A 15,090-nucleotide genomic window follows, 5' to 3' on the forward strand; every position below is an offset into this window, starting at 1 on the left:
AGCTCCCATTCAGCCATGTGGTCAGGAGGGCACAAAACCGCAGTCTATGTATACTGTGCTGCTAAAGTATAATATTCAGTATAAGCTTATTAAATGCATTTCTGACTTATTATATTTTCAAATTATCTTGAGCTTATCAGGGCATAATGTCATTATAAGTAAAGAAGCATTGATATAACTTTAGTACCTATCCTCTACTTCATTTTCAGAAATTCTAGGTATTTATGTCCTAATAAATCCATAAACAAGCCTGTGTTCCTTACTTTAAGTAGAACAATAGTCTGAGAAAATATAGCATGAATAATTGACAGAAAATATACTCATCTCTTTCTATGGAAAGTGATGTTGGAGAGGAGACCTGCAGCAACTTGCGACCCTCTGGTAGGCCCACCCATTTGGCCTAGCGCAGCAGAGGAGCCCAGCCACAGGGGCACCAACACAGTAATGTCTGTGCCCCCCCCCGCAATTAGAGACCTCATTAGAGACTCAAAACCTGAGGCTCCTAGATGAAAATTGAAGCCCACTAGAAAAGTGAAGAAAATCCCTGTGATAAAGGCACACCACACCACCATAGTTGGTAAGTTGGAGGGACCAGCACCTCACAGTAGAATCTGGCCTGACTTCAGGGCAAAGACAGGTGGACCTGCAGTAGAACCTTGTAGAGTTCAACCCAGCAGGTGGTCAGAGATCTGAACTTGGGCCTTGTAGCCAGAAATCAGCCTGAACTTCAGGGGACAGCTGCTAGCTTACTGAGACTAATTAACTGAGATCTGCACACTTCTGCCCACACTGTTTATTGTGTCAACAGAGGCATACCCTGAAGGAGTCTCTGTATTTCTATTTGTATTTTTTATTTTCAAAATAATATTTTTCTCTTATCTTTAATATTTAAAAAATTTGTCTTTTTCTTTTCTCAAAATTTTTTCCTTTTTAAATCTTCTTTTCTTTCTCTTTCTCTCTCCAACCTTGATCTTCATTTCTCTCCCTTTTTGTTTGTGTTCTTATCCTAATTTGAATTTATTTTCTTTATTTCCCTTTTCTTCTCTTTTCCTTCTCTCAACTGCCATTAGTTTTTTAAAAAAGTGATTACAGTCTCTAGCCTCTCTTTGCTGTTAGTTTGCTCTGTTCTTGTGTATATTTTGTTGTCTTCGCCTCTTCTCTTCAACAGCTCCCTAGAGTTTGTGTGATCTTCCTGTGTCTTCTGACCTCACTGATAACCTTTCTCTATCCTATCCCTACCTCCACAACTCCTTCTAAGCCCCCATCCTGAAGGGTAAAGTTGCTATATTAAAGAGTTTATTCACTTTAAACATATTTTGGGCTGGTCCTCAATTTTGATTTAATTCACACAGTTAAAGTTTATAGATTAATAACTACCACAAATTGTCATTTTCTAAACTGTGCTTGATGCTATTGTGTTGCTGATTGTTTCACATGGGCTAAGGTGTTGTGATTGATCTAATCAGTTGTCCTCCCTGGTATAATGAACATGAGATTGCCTCAGAGTCATTAGAGACTCAAAACCTAAAGATAAGCTATATCTGGAAGATCGAAGTATTAACTAAGGAATCAAACCAAGACAGTACCAATGACAAAAATAGAAATGAGAAGACATTTAAACAAGACACAAACACAGACTTCCACCTCACCAAAGGTAAACTCTGGGGAAAATGAGGTTGAAAAACCTGACAGTCAACCATCTAGACACCTTGAACAGATAGCACAGGAAAAAAAAAAAAGATTAAAGAGGCTATAGAAAAATTCAAAGTAGAAATAATTTCCCAGATAACCACAGAGATTGTCAGAAGAATGAAAGACATGATTAGAGACTCTAGAGCAGAAACAGATAAAAATATAGATGAGCTCAGGACCATGATGGAAACCATGAAACAGATTCCGACAAATATCCAGGAGATTAAAAACTATAGAAAGCATTTGCAGCAGAATGAGTGAATGTGAAGATAGAATTTCAGATATAGAAGATAGGATGGTGGTCAGTGACATGACAAGAGAGATCTCTTAAAAACAGTAGGTGATCATGAGAAATTGATGGAAAAACTCTTAGATGATGCAAGGAAGAATAATATAAGACTGGTAGGTATCCATGAAGTAGCAGGATAAAGTACAAATAAAATAAAAAACTGTTCACAGAATTAATGACAAAAAACTTCTCAAACAGAGGGGAAGAATGTGACATACAGATAATTGAGGCATGTAGGACCTCAAATAGCCATGATAAAAAACAAATCTACATCTAGACATATAATAATCATGATCCTAGAAACCCAGCAGAAGAACAAAATACTACAAGCAGTTAGAGAAAAGAAACAAGTCACATACAAAGGAAAGCCCATCAGAAACTCAGGAGACTTTACAACACAAACCCTCAGGTCAAGGAGCCTAGAGTGAGGTATTTCAAGTCCTAAAAGAAAATAACCTCCAACCTAGACTAATGTATCCTACAAAACTAGCTTTCAAAACTGATGAGGAAATAAGATTCTTCCATGACAAAGAACACCTGAAAAATTTTTATGAACACCAAACTGGCACGCCACATACTTCTAAATAATATCCTAGGAAAAGAAAATGAAGTTCATGACTCCATAAGGGCTAATAGAGCAAATATACCAGGCAATGCAAGAAATTAAATGGAGAGAGGGTTAAAAAAAAAAAAGAACCAATAACAGGAAAATAACATGACAATGAAAACTCAGTACATAACAGTTATAACCATCAGTGCTAATGGCCTCAATTCACCAATCAAAAGAAATAGAATGGCAAAATACATTAAAAAGCAAAATCCAACAATATGCTGTATACAAGAAACCCACTTAATCCACAGAGAAATTCATAGACTGACAATAAAAGGATCAAAAATAGTTCTCCAGGTGACAAGAGCCTGGAAAAAAGCAGGGGTAGCTATCTTATTTGAAGACAGAGTAGATTTCAAACCAAAACTAATTGAGACTAAGAAGGCCACTACATTCTTGTGAAGAGAACAATACAAAAGGAAGAAATGACAACCATAAATATATATGCACCAAATACTAAGGCCCTCAACTATACAAAACAAATATTAATTGATGTGAAAAATGAAATAAACGCTAATACAATTTTAGTGGGGGACCTCAATATTCCACTGACACAGATAGACAGATCATCTAGACAAAAAAATAAACCAAGTAAGAGAACTGAACCAAGTCTTTGAACAAATGGACTTAGTAGATGTCTACAGAGTGTTCTACCCCACAAAATTGGAATATACATGATTTTTGGATGCACACAGATAATTCTCCAAAATAGACCACATGCTAGCTCATAGAACATGCTTAAGTAAATGCAAAGGAAATGAAATTATCCCCTCTATATTATCAGACCCTAGTTCAATTAAACTGGAGGTCAATGCCTAAGAAACTGCAAAAACTTTGCAAACACATGGAAATTAATTAACACCCTGCTGAATAGCCATTGGGTCACAGAGGAAATGAAAGAAGAAATTAGACAGTTTCTACAATTAAATGATATTTCCAATACAACATACAGGAATCTATGGGACACAATGCAAGCAGTTCTACAAGAGAAATTCATGGCAATAAATGCCCATAGTAGGAAAACAGAGCAAGCTCAAATAAACAACCTAATGCTTAATCATAAGCTTCTAGAAAAAGAAGAGCAAGACAAGCTGAAAGCTTATACAACGGAGGAAATTATAAAGATCAGAGAAGAAATTAATACAATGGAGACTAAGAGAACTACACACAAAAAAATCAATGAATAGAAGAGTTCATTTTTGGAAAGAATAAATAAAATTGATAAACCCTTAGCCAACCTTATAAAAAAAGGAAAGGAAAGGCTTAAATTCATGCAGTTAGGAATGAAAAAGATGAAGTCACAACAGATCTACCAGAAATCCAGAAGATCATCAATACCTACTTTGAAAACTTGTACTCTAATAAAATGGAAAATACGGAAGAAATGGACAGATTCCTAGATACACGTGACCTTCCAGAATTGAGCAAAGAAGATATAAAAAGCTTAAACAACCCAATTAAATTCAGTGAAATTGAAGATGTAATTAAAATATTACTAACAAAGAAAAACCCAGATCCTGATGGCTTCACTGATGAATTGTACAAGACACTTAGAGAATGACTATCACCACTACCCTAAACTCTTCAATGAAATTGAAAGGGAAGCAATACTTCCAAATTCATTCCTGGAAGCAAGTATTACTTTGATTGCAAAACCAGGGAAAGACCCAACCAAAAAAGAGAACTACAGGCCAATCTCCCTAATGAACATAGATGCAAAAATCCTCAATAAGATACTGGAAAACAGACTACAGAAGATCAACAAGAAGATGATACACCCTGATCAAGTTGAATTTATTCCAGGGATGCAAGGATGGTTCAACATACATAAGCCAATAAATAAATGTAATATACTATATTAACAGAATCAAGGACAGTAACCACATGATCATCTCAATAGATGTAGAAAAAGCATTTGACAAAATTCAACAACAATTCATGATAAAAAAACTCTGCAGAAAATTGGAATAGATGGTCTTTATCTCAAACTGATAAGGGCTATCTATGAAAAACCAACAACCAGTATCTTACTAAATGGTCAAAAACTGAAAACCTTCATGCTACAATCAGTAATAAGACGAGGATGTCCACTGTCACCACTCCTGTTCAATCTAGTTTTGGAAATATTAGCCACAGCAGTTAGACAAGAGAAAGAAATAAAAAAATAAAGACAGGAAAGGAAGAAGTGAAACTGTCATTATTTGCTGATGATATGATACTCTATATTGGAGACTGAAAAACTCTGCCATAAGACTTCTAGACTTAATTGACAGATTTAGTAGAGTAGCTGGAAACAAGGTCAACACTCAAAAATCAATAGCCTTTTTGTACACAGATAACAGATTCACTGAGAGAGAAATTAGGGAAACAATTCCTTTCACAATAACATCCAAAAAATGAAATAGCTAGGAATCAATCTAATGGATACAAAAGATCTATATACTGAATATTACAGAACTCTGAAAAAATGTTGTAGGATGTAAGGTATAGTAGATGGTAAAGAAAAAAAAACTAGAATTCTTCAATTCTCTTAAATTTTTGTTTATGGACTTTAGATAAGAAACAAAGAGCTGTGATATTTACATTCAAGGACAGCTGCTGGGACTCCTGCCTCAGTAGGATGCATACTCACCACACATTCTCCACTCTCATGTATGGAAGTTGTTACCATTAGTTGGTGAAACTGCCCCTCTCTGATTTGGGGCTCAATTCCCTGTAGACAACATCAGCAGATACTGTACATACTGAGAGTCAGTTGCAGTTGATACTTGAAAGCTTTTGGTGTGTTTGCCATGGAATTTTAGAGCTATAGGTTGTTTCTTCTCCACCAGGTCTAGAATGAGTACACTAAAATCCTTCTGTTGGCCATAGAAACATTGGATTTTTCCTAAAAAGTGAAGTCTGTACTGATGTCAACTATCGGATTTTAGAAGGCATCTGTTTTCAAAGCTCTAGATTGCACAGCTTTTGGTATCAGACATTGTTTCTCCATGTCTTCCTTTTCAGCTATCCATGAAAATTCTGCCATCCTGATTCAACCTAGGGCTTTTCATAGTCATTCCAGAGATGGTGCTATGATAGATCTTGACTAACAGTTTTTATAGTGAATCTTATTTTTCAGTGTGAATTCTGACCATTATGTTGACTAGGCAGGAGCAAATAAAAAGATATTTCAACATATTGTATGGTTTGCTTTTGGCTTCTCCTTTCTCTCGCATCTGGAACCAATCAAACCAGTCTGTAACTGGGTAGAGGTAAAATATGCTATGCATTGTCTTTTTCTCTTGCAATATCATATAGAGACACTCTTATTTGTCATACTGATCCAAGAGAGAGCCAACTTCTGAGAAGTGATTTTACCCACTCTTGGACCATAATAAAAGTAGGTGATGTCATAAGGAATTTGAACGTTTAGGTCAGTCTGACCGACCATTAGTTAAAACTAATCAGTTAAGTTGTATTACATGTTTGCTCAATGGAACCTTTAGAGCATTTGGTATATTAGTGCTTATTCTTTCCAGCAGCTGACTAGTTGTAATCAATAGTCAGAACACTGTTCCGCACAAGGGCGATGAAGTAAATATAATGCCCTTCGTCTACTTTAATCAAGGATCATGACGCGACCCAGGAGACAGTTCCTCACAGGAACATCTGGCAGCCAGAGCGGTAGTGTAGGTCAGCCTGGATGCGAATGTTTGGAATTACTGAGTTGGAACAACACAGTGTGTCAGCATTTGCCCACATATAATCAGAGCAGATCCTGTTAAGAGCAGGGAAACTGAATGACTGGGAACCACATGTTAGTCACCATTAATGGCCGGGCTCCCAGAAATGCGAAAGGGAGCACAGGGACTGGGAGAGAAGATGTGACCTGTCCACTACACTCAGGTCCCCAAGTCTCACTTGGTAGGTCTGGCATGCTCTAAAATGCAGCTTAAGTGTTGATAGTAATTTGTTTTTGTTTAAATTTAGTGTGATGCTGACATTTAAGCAGTTCTTGCTTGCCTTTAAAACAAGCTGGGGGATCTAGGGTGTAGCTCAGTGGTAGAGTGCTTACCTGGCATGCAGGAGGCCCTGGGTTTCATCCCTAGAACTGCAAAACAGCAACAAAATCTTGTGAATATGCCTCAAAATGGGTCTTTTAGCAAAACCAGTTTTGTGTAGGAAGATATTTTGGAATGACTTGCAGTGAGATGTATTCTTTTATCAAACAACTGAAGAGGAAAGTTCTTGCTTAGGGTGCCACAGGGACTATCTATCTATCTATCTATCTATCTATCTATCTATCTATCTATCTATCTATATTTACTTGCTATATTTAAAGTATTTAAAAATATTAAAGTATTTAATAAAAGTATTTTAAAAATTAAAGTATTTATTTGCTAAATATTTATAGTATTTTCCAGTTACAGTGGAGGTCATCAATAATGCCCAGGCCTGGCAGACTCTTAATCTTGCAGAGATCCAAGGAAATGAAAGCAAAGAAAGAAGAGAGCAGAGTGGGTGAGAAGTTAGGGAATGGAACAGTTAGGTCATGGGTTTAAACTCCTACAAAGTCAATATGTGAAGAGCTTGATAAAGGGAAAGGCTGAGGCTTTAACCATAAACCATAACAAAAAGCCTAGTAAGTTTTCTGCTTCATCCCCCATCTTGAACCAGATTCTTTTCATCGGCTTGTGTTTTTACAGTTTAACTTTCATTTGCCTTACTCTCATCCATCAAATTTCCTTTGTTCCTGCATCACCTAGCATTAATTTGGGGTCTATGTCATAGAAATCAGCCTACAGAACCTTACGTGATAGAATTTAGTTTTCACATATCAACTCAGCCACGAGGTTCAGGAGATAGTTGTTCTGCTATTAGGCATTCTGTCATGTTTCAGGCAAAAACAGAGGGGTTGAACAGAAAGGCTCACATTAACTCTGTGTCTACCATTTGAATGGGAAAACTGAACAGCTTTTGTAAAAAGTGTTCCCAGTAGACTTTCCTTCACATCTTATTGGTTAGAACTCTGTCTTCAAATGAACTTTGGCTTCAAATGAATCTCTGGGGCACATGTGAGGTATTAGTTTGGCACATTTCCACCCCACGCAAAATTGTGTCTCTCCAGGTAATGATAAAAAGGGAAAGGCAATACTACAGAGGCAACTAGCAGCATCTGCCACAGTTAAGTTGGGTCAGCCTTAGAACTTTCTTGCTTATTTTTCCATCAGGCAAGTGGCATATATAATATCAAGTCACAGCGATATCTTTGCTCAACCATGTCATTTTTGATATTTCCACAACTTCTCAACTTAAATCACAGATTCAACTGGGCCATTCCCAGTGCCCCCAGGAAGCAATTTGGATTTCTTTAACGTAACATGATCTGACTTTGCTTCTCTTCTGAATCTTTTTCCTGTCACTTGCTTGCAATGCTGTGTGCACCAGGCCCTTCTGAACCACATGCAGTACCAACATACCAAACACTGTCTCGTGATTCCATGTAAATACATATTCTACTTTATTGGCTTGCATTATTGAGTACTCATCAAGTACTAAAATAAGTACTGCTTTTTGCAAGGCTGTACCCTATCATTGTGCCCCAGATGAGATCCCATGCAATCGTTGCCTCCGTCTCCCTACAGTGCTTTGGATGTGAGTGTCTGATGATTTTCCTCACTTTTCTCGTTGTTTGTTACCCCTACAATGTTGTGTGCTCCAAAAGGGGTGACACTTCATTTTTTCATGTCTTACTCTCATTATTAATTCAGTACCTGGCAAAAGGTAAGTCCTTGATAAGTGCTTCTCAGATGAGGTAATGAATCAACTTAGCAGAAGCACGTTGGTATTTTACGGATCTCTGCATTCATTAAAAACCTCACATTCTTCAGTAATGTCAGAGTAAATTTACATAAACACTCTCCGCGAATGTGTTTCATGTAATTGTTATAAAGTGCCTTAGTGTAACTTTTTTCGTTTTTTTCTATAGGGAAACCATCTTGTATGATACCATGTAATACTTACAAGATCTATTCATCAGTCTTTTCTATAGAATATGTTTAAAGATGGTAGATACAGTATTCAGAGTCTGTAGTGGTCATGTGGGGACATGAGGAAGGCAATCTAATACCATATATTTCTAGGTTCAAGAACTGCATAAATATTTTCCTGCAGGTGGCTGAAGTGAGGCAGCAAAGATGGGTGTAAATTTCACAATTTATCTCTCCAATTTAAGAAAGTCAAATGTGCATTAGGTTTTCATTAGGTAGTTCTTATTTTTTATATATCTTTAAGCATTATCTTGCTATAGGGTCTTAAGAAACAGTCTTCCATGTCAGTTATAAATTTGAAATATTTTCACTTTTGGGAGAAAGTCTCAAGATTATTTTTCTTTTTAAAATGTTAACTTGTATAATTTCCTTTAAAAATATTTATTTCTGCATGCCATTATTTATATTGGTTTAGTTCAAGCAGTCACTTCTCTATTTTCATTTAAGGAAATGTATCTTGTGCATAAATTCAGATGAGACAATAGTGAGTCTAGAGTCTCAGATTCTACTGTTGGAGGATATGTTTCTGAAGCCTTCAGAGGAAGGAAACTATAAGGTCTTGATACAGAGGAAGAAAATTCTGTGTTTAAGGAGGTGTCTCGTATTGACATTCTCTAGCTTGTGACGATACTGGCTCATACAGACACTTCATTCAATGAACTTTATCGTTAGTCACATCTTAGAGAAGAACAGATTGTAGTTATTTGCCTTTTATTATCCTGCTAGTGGTAGAGATGCAAAAGGCTTCAATTTTCCTGACGTTTCAAGTGAAACCAAATTTGTATCAGCCTTGAAAGTTGCATGAGCTCTCTCTTGAGCATGTCTCAGACTGACTGTGTTGCCAACTCATTGCCACGATTGGTAAACACAGGACACCCACCCCCCACCACTGTCACACATGATATGATGAATGCTCTGGTCAAAGCTTGAGGGTGGCTTGGTGACATTCCAGCTACAAATAGATTGCTGGTGTTGGCTTGATAAATACATTACACGCATAGTGGTAAGAAGAAAAGTCAACTACAGCCAACTCTATTTCATAATATTATCCTCTACTCAACAAACTGCAAGGAAAATTTGAAAGCATTATTTTTTTCTTCTGGCCCTCCCCAATAAGAGTGTTTCACCACAATTAATGACTTTCTGAGAAAAAGGTCTATGGTTGAAGTTTTCTCTAGTCATGTATGAAGTATATGATTGTAAACTATTTCTAAAAATCTTCTTTACTATTTCTTGGGTGATGAGATCAAGGTTTTGCTTTTTTAAAAAAACTCATGAAAGTGCCAATAATTAGAAATGTCAAACACATTGCCAACAATGAGCAACAATGCCGACAGTGTGTCAAATAGCACAGTTTCAGACTAACTAGATATTATGGTAGGAATTGTAGTGTTTCTCTGAGTTTCAGATGTTGGAACCTAATACCCAGTGTGCTAATATTAAGAGGTAGTAGGGCCTTTAGGAAGTAATTAGATCAAAAGGGCATTGCTCTCGTGAATGGGATTAGAGTTCTGATAAAGGAGGCTGAAGGGAGCCTGTTTGGCCCTTCGACCCTGTGAGGACATTTTGAAGGTACCATTTGTGGCACAGAAATCCCTTACCAAACACCAAATCTATTGGTACCTTCCATCTCAGACTTTCCAGTCTTCAGAACTATGAACAAGAAAGCTCTGTTCTTTACAAATTACATAGAATAAGATGCACAGTCTAAAGATACTGGACTATGAATTCAACCTTTAAAAAAGGAAAATACACCAAAAGAGTGCACTTAATGTTAAGAAATGTTCAAACTAGTAAGTAGAAAGCCCTTCTAAGCAGAGGAATCTTGAAGAGAATGTTTAGTTGCCAGTTACAGTACTTTTTTCTACATACAGCCTGATATTATTCTTTCTTCTGGACCTTCTAGCTTGTATGTGCTGTGTTTGTTTTGATCCCTAGAAACATGAGGTAGATAAAATATTAACAGACTGAGATAAGCTATTTCTCAAGATCAGATAAGTAGAGCTGTTATGGTTGTTTGAGTGTTTACTCTGAGATTTGATCTATTTCACCCAGTCTACCTTTTCTTAATTTTTCCATTCAGATAGGAAGATTCCTCTTCTAGATAGGCTTTCTATCGTTGCATTGTTCATACTTTCCTCACTGAACACCCCTTTCTTCTTTATGTCTCACTTTCTTCATCTTCTAAATGCAGATAATAATAGTACTTCATAAGAGTATCAAAGGAGGATGTAAAATAAAATATATGAAGTATTACACCCTGGAATCCTTTAATTTCTACCTGTGCTTCCCACACATGCACATATGGACATGCCTAGACCATATAACATATTCTCTGTCTCTGTGTTTCTGTCTTGTCTGTCTGTCTGTCTCTCATCCTAATTACTGTGGCACTCCTGTGGCTGGCTGAAGCTAAACCTCAATGTGTCCATGAGAAATATAACAGTTGTATTCACATTGACCTTTCTCCAACTTACTGTGTTCAAAAGGGCATTGCTCTCATGAATGGGATTAGAGTTCTGATAAAGGAGGTTGAAGGAAGCCTCTTTGGCCCTTCGACCATGTGAGGACATTTTGAAGGTACCATTTGTGGCACAGAAATCCCTTACCACATAGAATACTCTTGCTCCTGTGGGTTATGCCTACTGACGTTAGATATTAAATATTAGGGATATAACATAAAAATTGGAATACATATTTCTATTTATTATAAAATAATAATAACCTCATTACATGCTAACATAGTCAATTTTTATTGTTTTGTTTTTGGATTTTTGGTTTTTTGAGACAGGATCTCACTATGTAGTTGAGACTGACCTGGAACTCACTATGTAGCCCAGGCTGGTCTCGAACTCATAGTGATCCTCCTGCCTCAGCCTCCCAAGTGCTGGGATTATAGGCGTGCGCTACCATGCCTGGTGATAGACAGTTTTTAAAGGCAACTATATTTTCTGAAACTATAAATTCAGTGAGCACATTTTGCTAGGCTTTCTAAAACCTGAGTATTTTTCTTATGGGGGAGGAGACAGTGAAGTCTTGCCTCAGCCTGTGACACATTTAAACAGGCTCAGAAGCCAGGTGCAGTGGCTGTAACCTGCAAGCCCAGCATTCTGGGAGGCTGAGGCAGGAGGATGGCAAATTCTAGCTCAGTCTGGGCAACTTAGTGAGACTTTGTTTCAAAATAAAAAATAAAGTGAAATAAAAAGTGCTAGGGATACAGCTGAGTGTGAGTGTCCTACTAAAAGAAAGAAAGAAAGAAAGAAAAGGCATAAATGGAAATATCACAGGTTTACCTGTGATTGGAATACACTATGCCAGTGTACAAATAAAGCAGATGGAATTTGTAAGTGATATTATATGACTTATTTTTCTTATTAATAAAGTACGGTGAGGACTTCCTTCCTTCTACCTACTTTTTGCCTTAATAACTTTCAACTGAACTTTAGATAATAACAGTGTTTACCAATACAGAATTACTGAGGAATACCAATACAGGAAATGGTGCTTCTATGATTCAGTGTCACAGGGAATGTGACAAGTACATAGAAATGGGACACATTTTACTGTATAAGTTATATTTTAAAGAAAGTGCAATACATATATGAGAGGCACTGCTTTAAATACCTCAATGGATCTATAAACTCAGATGATTTCTTTGATCTCTCTATAAATAATAAGAACGGTGTACTTTACAGTTTAGAAAAGTGTGAAGTGTCTAGCAGATGTTCCAGCACACAATGGATGTTTAGCAAATGGTAAATATTATTACTTTGGTCCCTTTCCAGCCCTTCAGTGTAGAACTGTCCAAACAGTAAGCTGTAATGGATGCAGCACTTTGATAAACTCATATTGAATGGGAATAGAAAGGAGAAGTGAAAAAAATGCACAAGATCCCCCAGCCTTTTTGTTTTTTTTTTTTAGTTCAGCTCTTTCTTGATTTCCTTTAGGTCTTGGGTTCCTAGCGCTGTGCTTATTTTCCCAACTCTTAGTATAAACATATCTTGACATCTGTGTTGCACAATCACAAGGACTAAAACAAAAAAAAAATCCCTGCATTCATTTCATTTATAGAGGCCAATCTTCCCTTTGAGAATATAATTGCTAACGTTTGGAATAATTCTTGAGAATTTCCGCAAAGCTGCTTGTACTTAAAATATTTTTCAAAAACATATGTGTGTGTTTGCTTAAGCATATGCTATATTTTTCTTTATCAAAAGCCGTTGATTAATATTTACATAAACATATCATGCAAAAAGATCAATCATTTTTCTGCACTGCAGATACGCCTGGAAAAGGTCATTTTATTTCCATTCGAGCTTGTTTCTATGAACCGAAGAGGGCGAAATCTGTTTGTTTGACTTCTATGGATTTACATGCATCTGTTGGGCGCCATTACCGCCTCCCTTTAGCCCTAATTTAGATTGAGTTTATATTGTTTAAGGCACCAAATCTCAAATAGTTGGATCAGTGCTTGAGCTTTTTGAATAACCAAAAACCACATATAGCCTTGTTGTCCATGCAGAAATTGCAAATTAGCCATATCAGAATAAAGAAACAAACCAATGAAGTAAAATAAACAGCTCAGTTTGATTTTAAGGGTGGGCCTGTGGTATTTTTCAGGGGGTCAGACCTCAGAATCAGTTTTACTAAATGTCTGAGGGCCTCTTCTTCTCTGAGAGGGTTCTGGCTACAAGTGCTGTGAGTCCCGCGTTAGAAATGGAGATAAAAGGAAATCATGTGTCCCTATCTACACTGGTTAATTTATTTTCCTGTATTTTGAAATAAGTAGATGAAATTAACAATAGCTCTTTGATACGGTTTATATCCAACTGTCTCCCAAGAGCCTCATGAGCTCGTAGGCAGGGCTTTTGGAGGTGATTGGATTATGGGGGACTGCAGGTGACTTGCTGTTAGGAGATGGGGGTGTTGTTAGAGGCCATTCACTGGGGTGTGACCCGGAAGGGTACATCTCCCTTACTGGCTTTTCCTTGTCTCTCAGTTTCCTGGCCGTCATGATGTGAGCAATGTTTCCTCCACGCCTTTCTGCCGTGCTGCTTCTTCTTGGGAGCTTGGTTACCATGGACTGAAATGTGAGCCAAAATAAATCTTTTCTCCTTTAAGTTGTGGGTGTCAGGAATTTTATCCCTCTGATGAGGAAAGTGACTAATACACTCTAAAATAAAAAGAATATGTATAAAACTATGCTGACTACTATTTTGTGCAGAATAATGCAAGGTTTTAACATAAGCAATAACCTGTTTTGAACTTTCCATAGTTTGCTCATCATGGACATTTTTGGAACAATTTTGATTTCTTAAAATGTTGAATCAAAGTGTTTTTTGGTACCGGGGATCGGACTCAGGACCTTGCACTTGCAAGGCAGGTGCAGTGCCACTGAGCTAAATCCCTGGCCCTAGCTGATGCTTTTATAATTTTGTATAAAGGCTGGTGTGTCCCTTGTATCATCTGTTTCCTAGCTTGGCCTGGCTGATTTTGGAATGATTTGTGCTTGCATCAAGAATGGCTGTGCTATTAAAATTTAGCACTAAAGATTCTTTTCACTTTTTCTTGAAATATGAAAAAGTACAATATAAAATGAATATTTGCCACATTGTAATTCTGTCCCAACTAAGAAAAAAGTATTTTCTCTGTCATTATTCTTAGTTCCTTTTGAACTTGAGTCATTTTCATTCTGTAGTTGCATTAAATGGTTGCTGAAATTCAAAATTAAACTTAGAGCTCATTCTAAAATTAGGTTTTATTTCTTAGAGTTAGAATCACTATGATTTGCAAACACGTAGTTTTAATAAAAGCAAAAAAAAATTCAATGGGAACAGCATTAGAAAATAATTCACAGTGATTTGTCTTCATTAAACTTGTCCTTTCCCCCTTTATTTCAGAATCCTTTCTTTGTAGCCTAAGTCTCACTGTGCCTTTATTTTCCTCAGAGCCTTCATTTCCCATGTTCTCCTCAGACTCTTTACCCTGGAGTTCCGAGTCAGTCTTCTAAAGCACCTCCTACATGATGGGCAATGTTTTAAGTAAAGAATGCATTAGTGAATGTCATTGACCAAATCTGTGCCCTGTGGTACTTTACTCTCAGTTCTGGGAGCTAAGCAATAAATAAGAGACAGTCAACAAATTTAATGTGTCAGGTAGTGAGTAATTGGTGTGAGGTAAAAAGCAGCATGAGGTAAAAAGCAGCGTAAGGTAAGGGTTTGAGGTTAGGAGGGTGAATTGCAGTTTTAAGTAGTGTGGTCGGGCTAGGCCTCTCTGACACAGCCACATCCCGGGAAATTCTTGAAGTGCAGAAGTCATTGTCCATAGGACGGTGTGGTTGAAGAGACTTCCAGGCTTAGTGAAACATCACTGGGCCCTGAGGCAGAGGAGTGCCTGCCTAGGGAAAACATCCAGAAGGCCGGTGTGGCTGGAGTGGCTGCTGAGGAAAATGGCAGGCAATAATTTAC

The sequence above is a fragment of the Fukomys damarensis genome, unplaced genomic scaffold (assembly GCF_012274545.1).
Source record: "Fukomys damarensis isolate Sample0158 unplaced genomic scaffold, DMR_v1.0_HiC HiC_scaffold_19, whole genome shotgun sequence".
NCBI lineage: Eukaryota > Metazoa > Chordata > Mammalia > Rodentia > Bathyergidae > Fukomys > Fukomys damarensis.